Here is a 17,771-nt window from a genome sequence, read left to right on the forward strand (position 1 = left end):
AATACTTGAGTGCCACAAGTTGGCCAGGCCTGGTATAAAACAAGAGGTGTCCTAAAAGGGGGGAGCAGAAAACACCAGAGTATTCAACATCCTTGACTCCCTCTCAGGATGTAGTTACACTTGTAGAATTAATGCACTTTGGCTCAATGTTATGGAATCAAAGGAGTTGCAGTTTTACAAGGCCTTTTCTTCCAAAATGTTGGTGCCTTACCAAACTGCAAATCTCGAGATTCCATGGCATTGCACCATGACAATTAAAGTGGAGTCAGGTTGCATCAACTGTACAGTGTTGATGCATCCCCGGGCTTTTGACAGCTCTTTCTCTTCTCATCTTGTTTCTTTTTCCTTCTTTCTTATGCTGGAACTGGGTGTAATTCCAGAACTCTTCATGTGCCAGAAACTAACAGGCAGTTAAAAAACCCAAAACATTTTTGATTGCAAGCATTTTGGATAAGGAATACTCAACTTGTACTTCAGACAGGAATGGCAATTGTTGGGAATACAGGCAATCCCCTAGCTACAAGCATCCAATTTACAATGACTCATAATTAAGAACAGAGGTGAGTCAACAGGAAGTGAGAGAAATCTACCCCCTATGAAGGTAAATTCACTCCTGAAAGAGTTATCATGAGAAAAAGTTGTCCTAACTGACGCTTTATCACCAATCCTTGTTTCCACAAGAAGCCAAAATGTTCAAAATCCGATTAAGTTTAGGTGAAATCTTCTGAACTGGGCACAGGCAGCAAAACAAACACTACAGGCATGCTAATCCTTCCCTATGCAATCCAAAGCTAATGAACATATATACTGTATATAGCTGGAGGTGTACTTTAAAACTGTACCTGTTCTGACATATATACAAATTCGACTTAAGAACAAATATGTTCTGACATATATACAAATTCAACTTAAGAACAAATTCGACTGCTCACTGGAGGGAAGGATACTAGAGACAAAGTTGAAGTACTTTGGCCACATCATGAGGAGACAGCAAAGCCTAGAGAAGACAATTATGCTGGGGAAAGTAGAAAGTAAAAGGAAGAGGGGCCGACCAAGGGCAAGATGGATGGATGGCATCCTTGAGGTGACTGGACTGACCTTGAGGGAGCTGGGGGTGGTGACGGCTGACAGGGAGCTCTGGCGTGGGCTGGTCCATGAGGTCACGAAGAGTCGGAGACGACTGAACGAATGAACAACAACACAGTTCGCAACTTGGTGATTATCTGTACTACTATAGAATGAACTTGATGGTAGATGATTAGGCAGATGGTATGCAGCAGATAAGAATTCCAGTCCTTTCACTCCAGGTTTCAGCATGCCCTTCTGGTAAATGGTGGAATCAAGGGCCCAAACAATTTTTAGTTTTATTCTGTGGTTGGCAATCAAACTCTGTCATGTACATATAGACAGTCTTTGGTCTGGGGTGCACCCCTCCCCTTTAGGTAAGGCCACTTAACCTCTAAGAATTAAATAGTGCAGAACCAAACAAAGAAAATCAAAGTTTGCAAACCCAACTTCCCCCTCCTTAGTAACAATCGAAACCGTACAAGCAGATTCGCAACATAAAAAACCCTACCCCAATTGGTTCTCAGCTTTCACATCTTTTCTCAATTTCAAACTACAAAGCAAATACAAAAAGTATCCAACAAAGCAATGTATGCAAGTCAACTTTTTCATGTCATTGGACAGTTGTCAATGTCCAGATCTCCAAAATGTATATGCCTGGTGACAGAACAGCAGCTTATTACATCTTCCCATGAGGATTTTTATTCTTTTTGATGATATGCAATGAAATTAGATTATAGACACTTTTAGATATATCTTTATAGGAAATGGTTGGGAACTTTTAACCCAAAAGGCTTTGGTCCTCTCCCTCGCTGCTTACCAGTGTACCATACTCTTGCCGCAAGTATTTTGCTATCTTTGAGCTCAGAGTTTGAACTGAAGTTAGATAGTCCAGGAGATGGAATCCAAAATCACACCTTCTTCTTTGAAGTGAGAGCTTACTTAAGTGACTGGGGATCCATTCCTTCCTTTTTTCCATGCTCAGTTACCAGGACCACGTCCATAGGAGTCATGATAACAAACAGTGCATGCAGATTTGATTTTGGATAATGAGTAAATACTGTAAATATATTAGAATTTTATCTCTTCTTTTTAGTATTGTTTTCGTAATATTGATTGTATTTGTACAGCATCCTGAATTTGTACAGTATCATTTCAAATCATAGTTAAATAGGAAATAACCAAATACATCAATAAAATATTTCAGTATCTTGATATGAACCAGTTCAGGGTTTTATGAATATGTGTTTGAATCATGAAGAGGAGAAATACAATTACTTAGTTGCTTTGATAAGACTGACAGAACATTGTTCTTGAGTTTATGTGGCTACTTGGATGAATGAACAAAATGAAAACCAGGAGAAGATATGTGGAATATAAAGTCAATGATGTTCAGATAGTGACGCTCCCAAGGCAAGATTATAGTAGGAAAAAAGGGGAATACATAGGTTTGTGTTCAACATTCAGTGTCTGTGCAGTTGTGAGTAGACTCTACTGATGGTCACATAGTCTTTATTTTCTTTCCAACGTCCAGTATATTTTAGATGCATTCCTCATATTTTCAAATAAAATTTTAATTCTTATCTTCTATCTTGATTATATCTTCATTAACCAAGCTTTCTCTGCTTATAGTGGCATTTACACCTATGACCCATCTCAAATATTAATCACTAGCTGTGCCCTGCCACGCGTTGCTGTGGCCTATAGTAAAACTTATCAAAGTTGAGGTAGATAGCTGGACTATTATGAAAGAGAGGTCCCTACCTATTCCTTCCCCCTTTTCCTCCCCCTTTCTCTACTTTCTTCCTTCTCTACCTCTTTCTTTCTTTCCTTCTTTCACTACTTGGTTTCATCCTTCTCTCTTTCCTTCATTCCCTCCCCCTTCCTTCCTTTGCCTTTCTTCCCTCCCTGTTTGCTTCCTTCTTTCACTTTTTATTTCCTTTTATTTCACCACCATCATAACAATAACAGTAATGCAGTACATTGCCTCTGGGACCTGACGCCTCTCCCATTCCCCCTAAAAGGGTCTCATAGGAACAATAGCATAATAATAATAATAATAATAATAATAATAATAATAATAGAAATAACAACCTTTACCCGCCACGTGTTGCTGTGGCCAATCTTCCCTCTTTCTCTCCTTCTTTCCCTCCCTCCCTCCCTCCCTCCCTCCTTCCTTCCTTCCTTCCTTCCTTCCTTCCTTCCTTCCCATCTTTCCTTCTCCTCTTCTTTCTCTATCTCTTTCTTTCCTTCCCCCTTTTTCTTTCTCTTCTGCTGTCTCTCTTTTCTTTCCTTCCATCTTTCCTTTTCTTTCCTTTTCTTCTTCCTCTAACTTTCCTTCCTTCCCCCTTTTTCTTTACCTCCCTTTCTCTTTCTTCCTTCTTTCCTTCCTTCCTGTCTTTTCTAGATTTTGACAGGGCGGGAAGGGGCGGGGTGGGGTTTGGAGGTGGCCTGAAGTAAAAGGAGTTAAGATTGGGGTGGGGGAGTGATGGAGCGTGGGGTTGCGTGTGTGTGTGCGGCGGCGGGGGGAGTGATGGAGCCTGGGGTTGCGTGTGTGTGTGCGGCGGCGGGGGGAGTGGGGTTGCGTGTGTGTGTGCGGCGGCGGGGGGAGTGGGGTTGCGTGTGTGTGCGGCAGTGGGGGGAGTGATGGAGCGTGGAGTTGTGTGTGTGTGTGCGGTGGCGGGGGGAGTGATGGAGCGTGGGGTTGCGTGTGTGTGTGCGGCAGGGGGTGTGTGTGTGCGGGAAGCGGCGCGGCGGGGCTTGGAGTGGGCATGGTTTCCGCAGAGGGAACATTGGCCGGAAGGCCATGTGCGCGTGCGATGGAACTTGCGGCTGGGCGCCAATGCGCATGCTCAGTTGTTTTGCCGTTTTGTGAGTGTGTTGTGTTGTTTTTCATTTTGAGTAGATATGTTTGTACCTTGTGGGTTGTGTTATGGGCATGGGAATTTTGGTTAAGTTTCGTTGGAATTTTTTTGAGTTTTGTTCTTTTGCCGTTTTGTGAGTGTGTTGCTGTGTTGTTTTTCATTTTGAGTAGATATGTTTGTACCTTGTGGGTTGTGTTATGGGCACGGGGATTTTGGTTAAGTTTCGTTGGGGGATTTTTGAGTTTTGTTGTTTTGCCGTTTTGTGAGTGTGTTGTTGTGTTGTTTTTCATTTTGAGTAGATATGTTTGTACCTTGTGGGTTGTGTTATGGGCATGGGAATTTTGGTTAAGTTTCGTTGGGGGGTTTTTGAGTTTTGTTTCCTCGTTGGATGCCCCTAACAAATTTATATATATAGATTATTTTGAATGACTTTTTAAAATTCAGGGCATTGGTTACTTAGTTTTCTACTTGAAAGTTGCATATAAGATTTGTTTCATGAGTGTGAATTATTTTTAGAATAAACTGAGCTAATGAGTATTCTTAGATGTATAGTCAATGGGGAGTCATCAACCTACATGTGATATTTTTATGAAGCTCTTACTTAAATCGCTGATCCAAATGTAAAATGCATTACTCAGGAATCATAAGCATTTTACATACTCAGGGGGACATTTGGTTCATAAACCAATGAATGGATTATGCTTGCCCATATGTTGTTTTTCTTCCTTGGCAGACATATTTATAATCCTTATTAAACAGCATACATAATTCAGTGTTGTTTATTTAGTAGGGTTTTTGTGTGATATGTAGATATTTGTCATTAGTAATCACTACCCTCAACAAAATTTAAGGTTGTCATTTTAATTAACTTAAAGAGAAACAGACAAGTGCAACGTACACCAGATAAAGACCTTTAAGAATTCTGTTTGCAATCTTTAGCAGTGGTTTTCTGGACAAAATACATTGCCCTGTTCAGATTTTGTCTGTCTCAAAGTACATGTCAACAAATTCAGTATTAAATATTATTTCACATTTATTATTATTATTATTATTATTATTATTATTATTATTATTTGTATCCCACCACAATCCCCCCAAGTGGACTTGGGGCGGCTTACAAAATTACTCAACAGCAAGTGGATGAGTGAAACATCAGATATTATTGAAGTTTTGAAAATGGACTGTAGGGTTTTTCTGTATTGTGGGTTTATTTTATAGATTTTCATCCCTTTCATAGATTTTCAAAGAGACATTGCGTAATCTTCAGTAGTGAAAAACTTATCATATTTAGAGAAAGGGGAGCACAATAGTTTCTCATAGAAAGCATTAAAATATCACCAGAAATGAAATATCATAATGTCCCTTCATTTAAGTATAACTTGTAATCAAATTAATTCAAATGTGCAATTTGGCATGGCCACTAGGATTTTCATTCTATATTAAAAACAGCTATTTCACGCCTTTCAGACTGGTCAGAAAAAAATGAGTGAGCACATGGTTTGAGGCATGGGTTGGATTGTCTCTATTAGTGACATTAATGATCTATTAAGTGGAAAAAAATGAAATCAAACCAAGGTTATAATTTCAAAAGAATTAGTTGAGGTTTGCTGTATTGCAATTAACACAAAACAAAATGGTGTATTTGATTGTTTCTTGTAATTATGTAATACCACAAGTTATGGAGGAATGTAAAAAAACTTCCTTTCTCCAAATTGTATAGGTATCTTTCCTATAAGGTTACACAAAAATAAAAGCCTTCTTCAGTGAAGTATTATTTGCATTGTTGATTATTTCTGAAAATATTTGTGCTATGCTTTTCAGTCTGTAAACCTTCAAAATGGCTAACAATATAATAGAAGAAAAACAACTCCAATGCATTGATTTTAATAGAACAAATCACACACCCAGATTGAATGCAAACCACAACTTGTCATGAATGTATTCATGAATAAGTTTATGTTTTTTGTATCTGTTTTATATATTTTTGAGATACAACATAGCTGCATCTCTGATAGGTTTCTCTAAATACTGTTATACATTGTTACAGGCAATGGTGAACAAGATACTATCCCCCCACCTGCCCCCAAGATAGTTTAAGGCAGTGGTTCTCAACCTGTGGATCCCCAGGTGTTTTGGTCTACAACTCCCAGAAATCCCAGCCAGTTTACCAGGTGTTAAGATTTCTGGGAGTTGAAGGCCAAAACATCTGGGAACCCACAGGTTGAGAACCACTGGTTTAAGGCATTTAAAGGAGGAAAGTAATTGGACCAGAAACAGAGGCAATCAATTTAGACTAATGATTTAGCTAGTGGAACAGACACTTGATTCAACAGTACACAGCCCACCAATCAATGATGTTTCTTCCCACATCCCCATTTCATTTCATGAACAGAGAGGGCTTTCTAGTAGTGCTTCAACATTTTAACTATAGAAAGAAAGAAGGGTTTTCCATCTTTTAAAATCATGATTTATCGATTTAACTTGATTTTATTGTAACCTGTTCAAAGATTTTTGGATATAAATATTTTAACAAAAAGAAAGAAAGAAAGTTAGATGATTGGAAAACACTTGCCAATCTACTGCAAATAATCTATAAATATACTAGTAAATCCCAACCTATACTCTTCTGACCATGGATTGGAAACTGTTTGATGCTGAATGGGGGTAGATTTGTGACATTTTCTAGAAATAATTTACATCTGGACTACAGATTAATCCCAAATACATAGAAAAAACAAAATAATTAGCTACTTTCAGTTTTGGTTTGATATCACCTAAATGTGTTTAAATATGGCAGGCCTGCACAACCTGTGGCCCTCCAGCTCTTTTAGCCTCTAACTCGCGGAAGCCCTAGCCAGCTTGTCCAATGGCCAGGAATTCTGGGAGTAGGAGGCCAAAACATCTTGAAGGCTGCAGGTTATGCAGGCCTCAAATCATTCACCTCCGGACAGAAGTGGCAAACTGGATGGTGAGAGGGGAGCACTTGAATCCCCCAGAGAAAAGACCAGTTAATTCTGGCTGGTGTTTGCACTAGTTGGAGGAGGGGAGGGGCCTAAAGAAACTTCCTGCAGGCAAACCCCTCTCCTCTTCATTCGGTATTGTGACATAGTCTAAGCAGATATAGATTTCATTGTAGCTTGCTCTTTGCCTTGAGCTCCAGGGATTGGAAGATGCCTCATGAGAAAACTTAAGTAGACTCCTATAGATATCCTTTTCCACGATGCCTTGCTTTTTCCCTTCCTAGATTTTATTATTATATCAATTTCTTTGATACCTGCTTTCTCATTAGAATTTTGCAGACTTACAGCTGTGAGATTTGGATTTTAAATCACATCATAAAAACACTTTCTGTGAGTTACTGGACTCTTTTTGTCCTCACTTCCTAGTGACAGTTATGATGTACAACTTAATTCAGGTGCATAGTGGATCTAAAAGAACAAATTAAGTTGCTTGGTGTAGCCCAAGTTTTTAGAACAACCAATCATGAAGAGTAATCATGGCTGTGATTTGCCTTTTAAGTTGTGAACCTCCAGAGAGTTGTGACAGACCAATTACAATAAACTAGGTCTTTTGAGACAAGCATTATCTGTTCCACAAAAGCAATTGCAAGCCTGCTGAGCGGTTCTAGTGCATTACTTACTTGAATTATATTATTAGCTATGGCATCTATTTTGCATTTTGATATTTTTGTAAACTTGGGATATTTCAACTGAATGATCATTCTGCATGAATTATTCAACTTTGCAATTTTTATATAGATAAGGTTTTTAAAAAGAATCTTGATTCTAATCTGTAGTTCTTAACTGTTTTCTGCTAATACAGAAAATTGTTCTAATGTTTAGACTAATTCCTTTAAATAAAAACATGCATGCACATTAATAAATCCCATTTAAATCAATAAAAATAGTATCCAACAACACAATATATTTCCTGATCACCACTCAGTCGGAACATATAAGATACTTAAATGAAATTAAGCTTATCCAATTCAACTATGCTTCCCCTTTCCAGGGCATTTGTGCCCCATTTTGTGCTGGTCATGGACCATAATAAAGTTTTGTTGTTGTTGTTTACCCAATTAAGGTAGTCCCTTCATTTTTGCAGGCTTCATACTCATGTGGTTTTGATCATTTCCAAACTTGTGCCGCTTCCCCTACCTCCCAAAGTTGGGGCTGCCATGTGAACATGGCAGCTCCATCCTCAGGAAGGAGGACCCTTGGGAAGTCTGAGGATAATTCTCAAACTATCAATGTTTAGGTTATATCCGGAATAAAAGTGTACGTTGTTATAGGTTGCATTTCTGAGGCAACACCTGAATCAACTTTTCAATGTGATAATCAATAACAAACCTATGTAGCTTCACAAATTGTCATTCTGGTCTTGAATGAGGATATAATAGCAGAAGTGCTTATGAATTGACTGTGTTATCTGTAATGTAGCACAGAGTGATAACAATACAGAAAAACACAGACAATTAGAGGTCAGGTAGCGGAGCTAGAGAAGTGTACCTTGAAGTCCTGGACAAGACGGATTATATATTATGCAAAGCAAGAACTTCATGTTTGTTTGCTCACCGTGCTGATATGAAGTGATCAGCTAGATCCAAGTTTCAGTAGCCTATTGTGTTTTTGTTGTTGTTTTTGTTTTTGCTGTTAATAATTTTCAGCAAAGCCTGTTGGAGTTTTTAAAGTTTATATAAATGTTAATTCATTACAGACTGATTGTATGGGATAGTAAACCTACACATTAATTTAGGGTAGTTTGATTAAATGAGCATAAAAGGTGTTCAGCAGTGGAACCCTCTGGCTCAGAGTATGGTGGAGGGTCCTTGTTCGGAGACTTTAAAACAGAGGCTAGATGACCATCTGCTGGGGTCCTTCAATTATGCTTTTCCTCTATGTCAAGGAGTTGGAGTGGATGGCCTGTTCGGTCTCTTCCAACTGTATGATTCTATGAATCCCATGTGGGGAAGGAAAAGAAAAGGAAGGAATCATATAATGTAGGGCAGTGTTAGAAGAGTAAAACACACATCAACCCTGCTAGGTAGGCATGTGAATTTCTCATTTCATGTCCTCCTCCAGCTGCACAATGGGACGGATTCTCCCAAAGGCAAGCAGTGTGTTCCAATTTAAAACACTACAGAGTCCTGATCACAGCTGAGATTTGATAGCAGTCTTTGACCTTGTCTAGTAGTTCACTACTTTAATAAATAGTGAACTCTGGCTTTCATCCAGACTCCTTTGGAGTTTAATTCTTCAGTCATTGCTACATATAACTATTTACAGGTTGGTTATCAGGATACAGAGATACAATCATAGCAAGACACTCACATGACAAGGATGGCTATGGATTACGGATGCAAAGAGATAATGGCAAGGTATCAAAAGATGGTGGAGAGCAAGCACATGGCAAAGAAGAAGTTCACATATTAGCCACCCCATTTCTCCCTCCAGGGATCACAGAAAATGACTCAGCCGTCCTTCTAGGATTGCATTTCCACTTTCTTTCCACTTCATTGGGCTGTACTGTTAACACATGTGCACTAGAATTGCATTTTTTCAAACATTGAAGGTACATGCAGTGCATTCCTATCCAATACAGATTCTTCTACCTAATCGCGACGAGGGTGTCTGTGTTCAGGTGTCCAATTCATCCCAAATATCAAGACATTTAAAACAAAATGAAACTTTCCATGATATCTTTGCATCAATACAGGACCGAGTCCAGTAGGGTCCAACTGACAGAACTACTTTCATTGGTGTAATGGTTGGGTAGGACTCAGATTCTCTTCCCCATTGTGTATTCTCTAAATGTGTTCTATAGAGCTGGAAAGACTTTCAGAGCAGGTGTCCAGGTAACACCAAGAGTTCCAGGAGAGCAGGAATGGGAAAATCTAGCAGATGTCTGCTTGCACAGTGCTGGATTTATGCCAGTGCTTCTAGAGCCTATAACAATATTGTAATAATGGATTTCTTTCTTTAGAAAAGCTACACAAGTCTAGTTTTGCACCTTTACAATTTCAGTAATTTATTAAAACCAGTGATACAAATGGGTTTACTGTGGGAAGTTTTACTAAAATCCCTTTATTGTTGTTATACAAAATATTAATAAATTACGTCCAATTCAGCAAGACATCAATTGATTTAGTAGCACCATTCCTCCTAATAGCCATCTTTGATGATGTATTGCTTATTGACTTGCAAGTGAAACAGGGTGTGGAAAAAATAGTTGTGTTTTGGTGTATTTGAAATTCCCAGAGATATAAAAGTTGTGTATTAAAGCAAAACTATAGCAAATGTTTAAAACCTCAATTTTTTACATCTCTGTAAATAGAATGTAGAAGATAAGAGTAGCTCATTCCAATACACAGTGTAATAAAATTTTGTTCCTAGGTTATATATTTCATTTCCTAATTGGTTCTATCATAAAAACATGTAAAAAGTTTATTAAACTGCAAAAACTTTGTTTTTTGCGGGACATCCTGCAGCACATTTTGCTCTAGTTTTTCAGTGAATATTTCATTGAGTCCCAACATAGTTTGTGACAGCCACAAAAAAGAAGTTTCTGGAGTATAACAACTACTTTCAAAATAAGTACCACACATTTAAACAGGAATGACACTTTCAAACCAGGAACAGAATTTTTTTAAATGTTGTTATATACTGATATTTGACAGCCAAGTACTGGGAAATTTCTTCTACTACCTTTGTTTGGACTGTTAACATCTTGGGTTTATCAAGAACCAGAGGTCAGACAAATTAAGTATGTTGAAAGCAGTAACAGGGATACACATTAACTCCCACCCATAATGCACTGCTCTGCCTGCCCCCAGTGCCTCCGTATTAATCATACCATTGGAAAGATGAAAACATCTGCAGTTGTAGACAGTCCCCATTCAGTTCAAGAGCCAGCATAGTTCCTTTATTCTACATAAATATATTATTTTAAAGCTATCTGTGTTCATTACTATATGATGTCAACTATCTAATGTAACTATGTGTTGTGTTATCAAGTAATTCTACCCATCCATACATTACTTTATTTATATCCAGCCTTATTCCAAGATTAAAACGCCGTAAAGCATAAAAAGATAGAACGTTGCAATAAAAGCACATATAGTCAAGAGCACACAGATGTTGAGATTAAAACAGCATGAAACTAACAACAAAACTAATATCATTTCAAATACCACATTAAAACAAAGATTCCTTTTATCTGCCCTGGATTTAACATCATTAATCCTTGCCATCATGCATATTTTTTATATATTTAATTATTATGTTTACAATAATTTTAGCTAAGTACCACACAGTTTATTCAGTCACATGTTTATCTATGCCATGATTCATATAGTAGGCTGCAGTTCAATACCCAGTTACCTAAGTCCCATTTAAAATCAGTAGAAGTTGCCTTTGAGCTATTATACATCACTTTTACTTCAATGAATTTGTTTGGGGCACAGGAAATAAGTTTCAAACACATAAATATTTTTGTTTAAATGAAATCCCCCCCCCCCCCGAGGTCAAAAATAGATGCAAGTTGATTGATTTATCATGATTGAAAATGTTTAATTTGTAAGGGCAATGGAACTAGTATGTGATGAAGGTATTTTTTAAAAAATGGTCACGTGTATTTTGGGAATAGCTTCTATCTCAGAAATCAAATGACAGATTTGGGGATGTGTTTTGAGATGTCTGTTAAGTATAGTGCCTTTTTTCCTTGAATGTTTTGAGTAGCCCACTGAGCAGCTACTGTTTAGAAAGTAATGGGTCACAGTAGGAGTCTGAAAGGGAATGGGTTCCAGAAGCATTTAGTGTTTAATGGGGCTACTGCTGTAGTGAAGCACTGTGCAGAAATAATTCTGATTAGACTTGGTCAATCAAGCTACAAAATCAGACCTGTCCTTCTCCCATTCATGTTTAAAGAACAGAAAAGTGTCATTGTTCATAGTAAAAACTTAGAACTTTCCCGGAAAATTCGGTTTTAAGCATACAACTCAATTCATGTATGTATTAAGTGGATTGCAATATTGTTAGCTAGAAGGAGTCCAGATTAATTTTAAATACATAGAACGGTAAAATAAGATTTGTAAAGTAATACTTTGATTTATCCAAACAACGTTGCCAAAGGTCTGCCAATTTCAGTGGAAGATTTCAGCATGTCCTATTCTGAAACCATTGAAACTTAGAAGTGCACACCTTTGAAAAGATTGTCATTTTAGGTTTCCTTTAAGAGCAAACAAGGTCTATTAATATTAATTTTTCCTCCTGATTAACTTGCAGTACAGATCTAATTTAGTTTAATATCAGAAGGTAGCATTAAAAATTGTTGTCACTTATGTGTTTTATCTCATAAGTAATTTAAATGAGGTATTGATAAAATGTATCTAAAAATGTCCATAGTTAACAAAGCAAGATCAGAGTATATTTTATGTGAGAGTCATGTGGCTGTGCTTGTTATTAATTTCTCTGATAATATGCTTTGAAGTAGATTGTGTTACATGGGGATTGTCCTTTTGTGAGGATACTGAACTGATCTTCAAGGAAACTAAGTGGGCTTCAAAGAAGCATGTATTGTTTTGTGTATGCAGAATGGCAAGGGAAACATTTTTGAGTTGACTTTTTGGAACTCACATTGTGTGCTCCCTTGGCAAAGAGATACATTGTATTTATAGATGTCATATTTTTCCACAGAGGGAGGTTTGAAAGACATCATTGTTCTCGACTAATTGTGTCAAGGCAATTGCTTGAAAAGCAAAGCAGAGAAAGTGATAAATGTGGTCCATCAACCTTGTGTATAATGTGGTCATTTCTTCAACCCGTCCTGACTCCCTCTTAGAGAATTTGCCTTCCCAACAATGAAAGACTCCTTTGTCCCCATAAAGAGATTATTTTTGTGGCGTTCCCATCCTTATCTGACCAAAACCAAGCACTGGTCTATTTAGCAAACACTATAGCACATAGCTTAGTCAAAATAAAATCGCATCTTAAGATGAAAAAGAAATAAACCTAAGGCCAAATTTAGGGTAGAAGAAGACTTCAAGGGAATCTTGATCTGTATCTCATTCCACTGTTATCCAGCCTGTGAATTTGAATCTACAGGAATACTATTTTGAGGTAACAAATGCTACTACTCAAAATGAAATCAAAATGTTTTTTGAATGAAAGGTTGAGCCACTAAGCAGATTTTCTTGCTTTTAAATAAATACAGGGAAGCATTTAACCCCTATTGTAGTGTTACAAAGCCTTTGCTGATCACATAGTAAAGCCTGGGAGGTCTAAAGAGGATGTGATTGGCTGCTTGAACAGTCTGTTTTGTACATCTTCTTGCATGCAGTCTAGCAGCAGCAGAGTCTGACAGGGAAGAGGTTTACCAGCAGGATTACAAGAAAGAAAGAAAGGAGGAGTTTTTAACCAACATTTTTTTTTCCCCAGTCAAGAGATGACAAGCAGAAATAAAGTCCAGGTTTGTTAAATTATGCTACTTTAATTCTAAACAATGTTCAGTTTTGTATTCACAAATTGTTTGTACCAGTTCTAAAGTTCATGTGTTTTGAGAGATGTTAAGGACTAAGGTCAGTGTGTTATAGTGGTTTTAGCATTGGATTAGGATGCTAGGGTCCTTGGATGTTTGGCTGTAGAAAGCTACTGAATAATTTCAAGCAAGTCACACTCTCTCAGCCTCAGAAGAAGGCAAGGACAAAATCCCTCTGAACCAGTTATGCCAAGAAAATCTGTAATAGTTTAGAATTAGAAATGACTTGGAGGCAAAACAACAAGAACCATATGAGGGTATTATGGACACGTTATCTTAATGAAACCCAAAGGAAATTGAAAACAATCATGGACCACCGAAACCACTAGAAAAGTGTCAGTTGTCATCTCTACTAGAATTGATCTAGTGAGGTTGCTAATGAAAGATCTATACTTGTATTATTATTCTCAGCTCATTTATATGTTTTCATGTAGGTAATCATTGTTCCCTTGAGTGCCTGTTTGTTAACATTTAACACAACCAGAAATTAAAGTATTTATACTATTGCAAATATTTTTAAATTGTCATTGTTTATATTTGTATGAACTGGTAGAAAGTAAAAATGTCTTTGCTTGTTTTTGTGTGAACTGATAAAGTTATTTTACTCATCCACCTTTAAACAGATGTGAATACTGTCTTATGTTCACTATGCTGTTCCACTGTAATATTTTGTTATCATATATTGCAGTGTACATCTGCTAACTTTAACCTGTAGCATTCTTTGAGAATTGCCCCAATTGTGAAGTCTAGCCATTATATGCCATTTAAAGTGATGTAGCTGTCTTAGACTATCTTGTTTCTTCATATGTATGAACAAAACAATTTGAAAGATGACTTTGAGTGAGCTTCATTGCAGCTAATAAGGTTTGTTTATGCGTTTTACTTAATGTATCGCAAGTAGCTTAAGGCAGACAATTAAAATAAACCTGTTGTGTAGTTTTTGCAAAAGAGAAGTTTTATTAAAAATAAATAGAATTAAAAGCATTTAAGATGAATAAATAAGAAAATCAAAGTATCAGGAACAGTAAAGGTTTATATTTGATTCAAAAGCACAGTATAATACTGTGTCAGTTATTTTATCTGCTTCATAAGAATACTTCATTAATTCATATGAAATGTCTAATTCATTCCAGCCAAAAGCTAAACACTTATAAGTTCCATTGCTTTAGTAAATGGTTCCCTCTCCCATTGAAAACAATAGAAGTTTGTCCTGATCATGCTCTGAATTAAAGAGATGGTTATGCAACACTATATTCATTTTCACATGATTATGAATTGCTGAGTTTAGTATAATTGTCTTGAAATTATGAAGCAATTATGCAGCAGTAGCAGCTTTTTGTGTTCATGTTTGTATAGCCTTTCATATTTTTAATAATTTTGCTGGTTACAGTGTACTCTATTATGGTTATTTATTTATTTATTTATTTACTTTACTTTACTTTACTTGTATAGCGCAGTTTCTCAGCCTTACCGGCGACTCAACGTGGTTTACAACAAGGGTAAAATCAATCACAATATACAATTTAAAACACAAAAGCACAATATACAGTATTACACAACAATAACAACACAATGCTTCTCACAATGCTTACTGTCTTGTATAGAGTTAGCCTCTGAGTTAAAATTTGTAAAATTCAACTATTTGGCCTTTTCTGCTATTTTTGCCATGTTACTCTCTTAAATTGTCATCGTAATGACGCTTCTATTATATATCTTTAATTTTAAGGACTTTTAAAATAACTTGAGTGTAGATTGTTGCATATGACATAGGCCCCATCTACACTACCATATAATCCAGTTTTTGAATGCAAATGGTAGTGTTGACTCATATAATCAAAGCAGTGAATCTGCATTCTGAAACCGAATTCTCTGACAGTGTAGATCCAGCCACGGTGAGCATCAGAATGTTCACGTGTGTTTGTGATGCAGTCACTGCAGAAATTTGAGTACAGATCAATATTTTGTAATTTGGTTCCATGTACTACAGATAATAAGAAAGCACTATAAATTTCAAAGTTTATTTCAAGAGAGTTTTTTCAGTAAACTAAGGATATTTTTCTGGTTTTCTGTCATTGGCTAAAATGAAGATTGAATTTATATGAAAAAAATTGTTCCTAATCCACTCATCTAGCTATTCCTTATCATTGAAAAATTGTTGGACTAGTTTAGTGGCGCAGTGTGTTAAAGCGCTGAGCTTGTTGACCGAAAGGTCGCAGGTTCGATTCCGGGGAGTGGCGTGAGCTTCCGCTGTCATCCCTAGCTTCTGCCAACCTAGCAGTTCGAAATCATGCAAATGTGAGTTGATCAATAGGTACCGCTCCGGCGGGAAGGTAACGGCGCTCCATGCAGTCACGCCGGCCACATGACCTTGGAGGTGTCTACAGACAACGCCGGCTCTCCGGCTTAGAAATGGAGATGAGCACCAGACCCCAGAGTCAGAAATGACTGGACATAACCTAGTTTACCTAGTTTAGTGAACACAATAAGCCATGGATCTCTGGGGACATAGTTTCCAAGTAGCATACTGGTGCACACTGTCTGGAGAAGCTAAATAGATCAGGGAGTATTGCTCTGTGAAATATTTAGCATAACGCCTTAAAATGGGTACAGTTTCTTCCCTAATTTCCATTTTTACTAACAAACTAGTTCGCCTTAGGCTTCTTTCTCCCAACTGTTGCAAGAAAAAAAAACTAGAGAGGAAAGTGCACCCATAAACTACCATAAGGAAACAATAAACTATCATAAGTAAACAATATAGTGAACCACACCAGCTGTGATGCTTGTTACAAGCCCTGCTGACCAACTGACTTGCAGTTCCTTGACTTGTTGAGTTCTCTGAATTGGGCCATTGTTTTGTGAAAGGGCTTCATTTGGTACCTTGCTGCCAGTATATTTATAAAGCAGAAGGCTAAAACACAAGTTGTTGCCATGCTATGAACAGGAAAGGAACATTTTGAGTTGTTATATCAAACATTTTATTTGGCCAACCTCTTAGTTAAAGGGAATTGAAATACTCCACAGAAACCACTTGTGCAGTTTTAGGACCCTTCTACACTGTCATACAATCTACATTGTCTGTTTTGAACTGGATTATATTAGTCTTAACTGTCATATAATCCCTTTCAAAGCAGATAATTTTGATTATTTGGAAGTGTAGAAGGGGCCTGAGGACTTATCTTGTTGTTGTTCATTCGTTCAGTCGTCTCCGACTCTTCGTGACCTCATGGACCAGCCCACGCCAGAGCTCCCTGTCGGCCGTTACCACCCCCAGCTCCCTCAAGGTCAGTCCAGTCACTTCAAGGATGCCATCCATCCATCTTGTCCTTGGTCGGCCCCTCTTCCTTTTGCCTTCCACTTTCCCCAGCATAATTGTCTTCTCTAGGCTTTCCTGTCTCCTCATGATGTGGCCAAAGTACTTCAACTTTGTCTCTAGTATCTTTCCCTCCAGTGAGCAGTCGGGTTTTATTTCCTGGAGGATGGACTGGTTGGATCTTCTTGCAGTCCAAGGCACTCTCAGAACTTTCCTCCAACACCACAGCTCAAAAGCATCGATCTTCCTTCGCTCAGCCTTCCCTAAGGTCCAGCTCTCACATCCGTAGGTGACTACAGGGAATACCATGGCTTTGACTAGGCGGATCTTTGTTGCCAATCTGATGTCTCTACTCTTTACTATTTTATCGAGATTGGACATTGCTCTCCTCCCAAGAAGTAAGCGTCTTCTGATTTCCTGGCCACAGTCTGCATCTGCAGTAATCTTTGCACCTAGAAATACAAAGTCTGTCACGGCCTCCACGGTTTCTCCCTCTATTTTCCAGTTGTCAATCATTCTTGTTGCCATAATCTTGGTTTTTTTGACGTTTAGCTGCAACCCGGCTTTTGCGCTTTCTTCTTTCACCTTGATTAGAAGGCTCCTCAGCTCCTCCTCGCTTTCGGCCATCAGAGTGGTGTCATCTGCATATCTGAGGTTGTTAATGTTTCTTCCAGCAATTTTCACCCCAGCTTTGCATTCATCCAGCCCCACACATCGCATGATGTGTTCTGCATACAAGTTAAAAAGGTTGGGTGAGAGTATGCAGCCTTGCCGTACGCCTTTCCCAATCTTGAACCAGTCTGTTGTTCCGTGGTCAGTTCTGACTGTTGCTACTTGGTCCTTGTACAGATTCCTCAGGAGAGAGACAAGGTGGCTTGGTATGTCCATCCCACTAAGAACTTGCCACAATTTATTATGATCCACACAGTCAAAGGCTTTAGAATAGTCAATGAAGCAGAAGTAGATGTTTTTCTGAAACTCCCTGCCTTTCTCCATTA

General features: G+C 37.9%; 1 protein-coding gene across 24 annotated transcripts in view; it reads left to right on the forward strand.

The window, feature by feature from the left end:
* NRCAM (neuronal cell adhesion molecule) overlaps nucleotides 1–17,771 on the forward strand; it is a 174,681-nt gene that overhangs the window by 54,943 nt on the left and 101,967 nt on the right. The window contains exon 1 of one of the 24 annotated variants that reach the window (XM_060777604.2): nucleotides 13,231–13,394. The exons of the other annotated variants lie outside the window; for them this stretch is intronic. The gene's annotated coding sequence lies outside the window, so the exon portion shown is untranslated. Of the gene's footprint in view, nucleotides 1–13,230; nucleotides 13,395–17,771 lie in introns of those variants that run through there. 24 annotated transcript variants of the gene reach the window in all.

The sequence above is a fragment of the Anolis sagrei genome, chromosome 5 (genome assembly GCF_037176765.1).
Source record: "Anolis sagrei isolate rAnoSag1 chromosome 5, rAnoSag1.mat, whole genome shotgun sequence".
NCBI classification, from domain to species: domain Eukaryota; kingdom Metazoa; phylum Chordata; class Lepidosauria; order Squamata; family Dactyloidae; genus Anolis; species Anolis sagrei.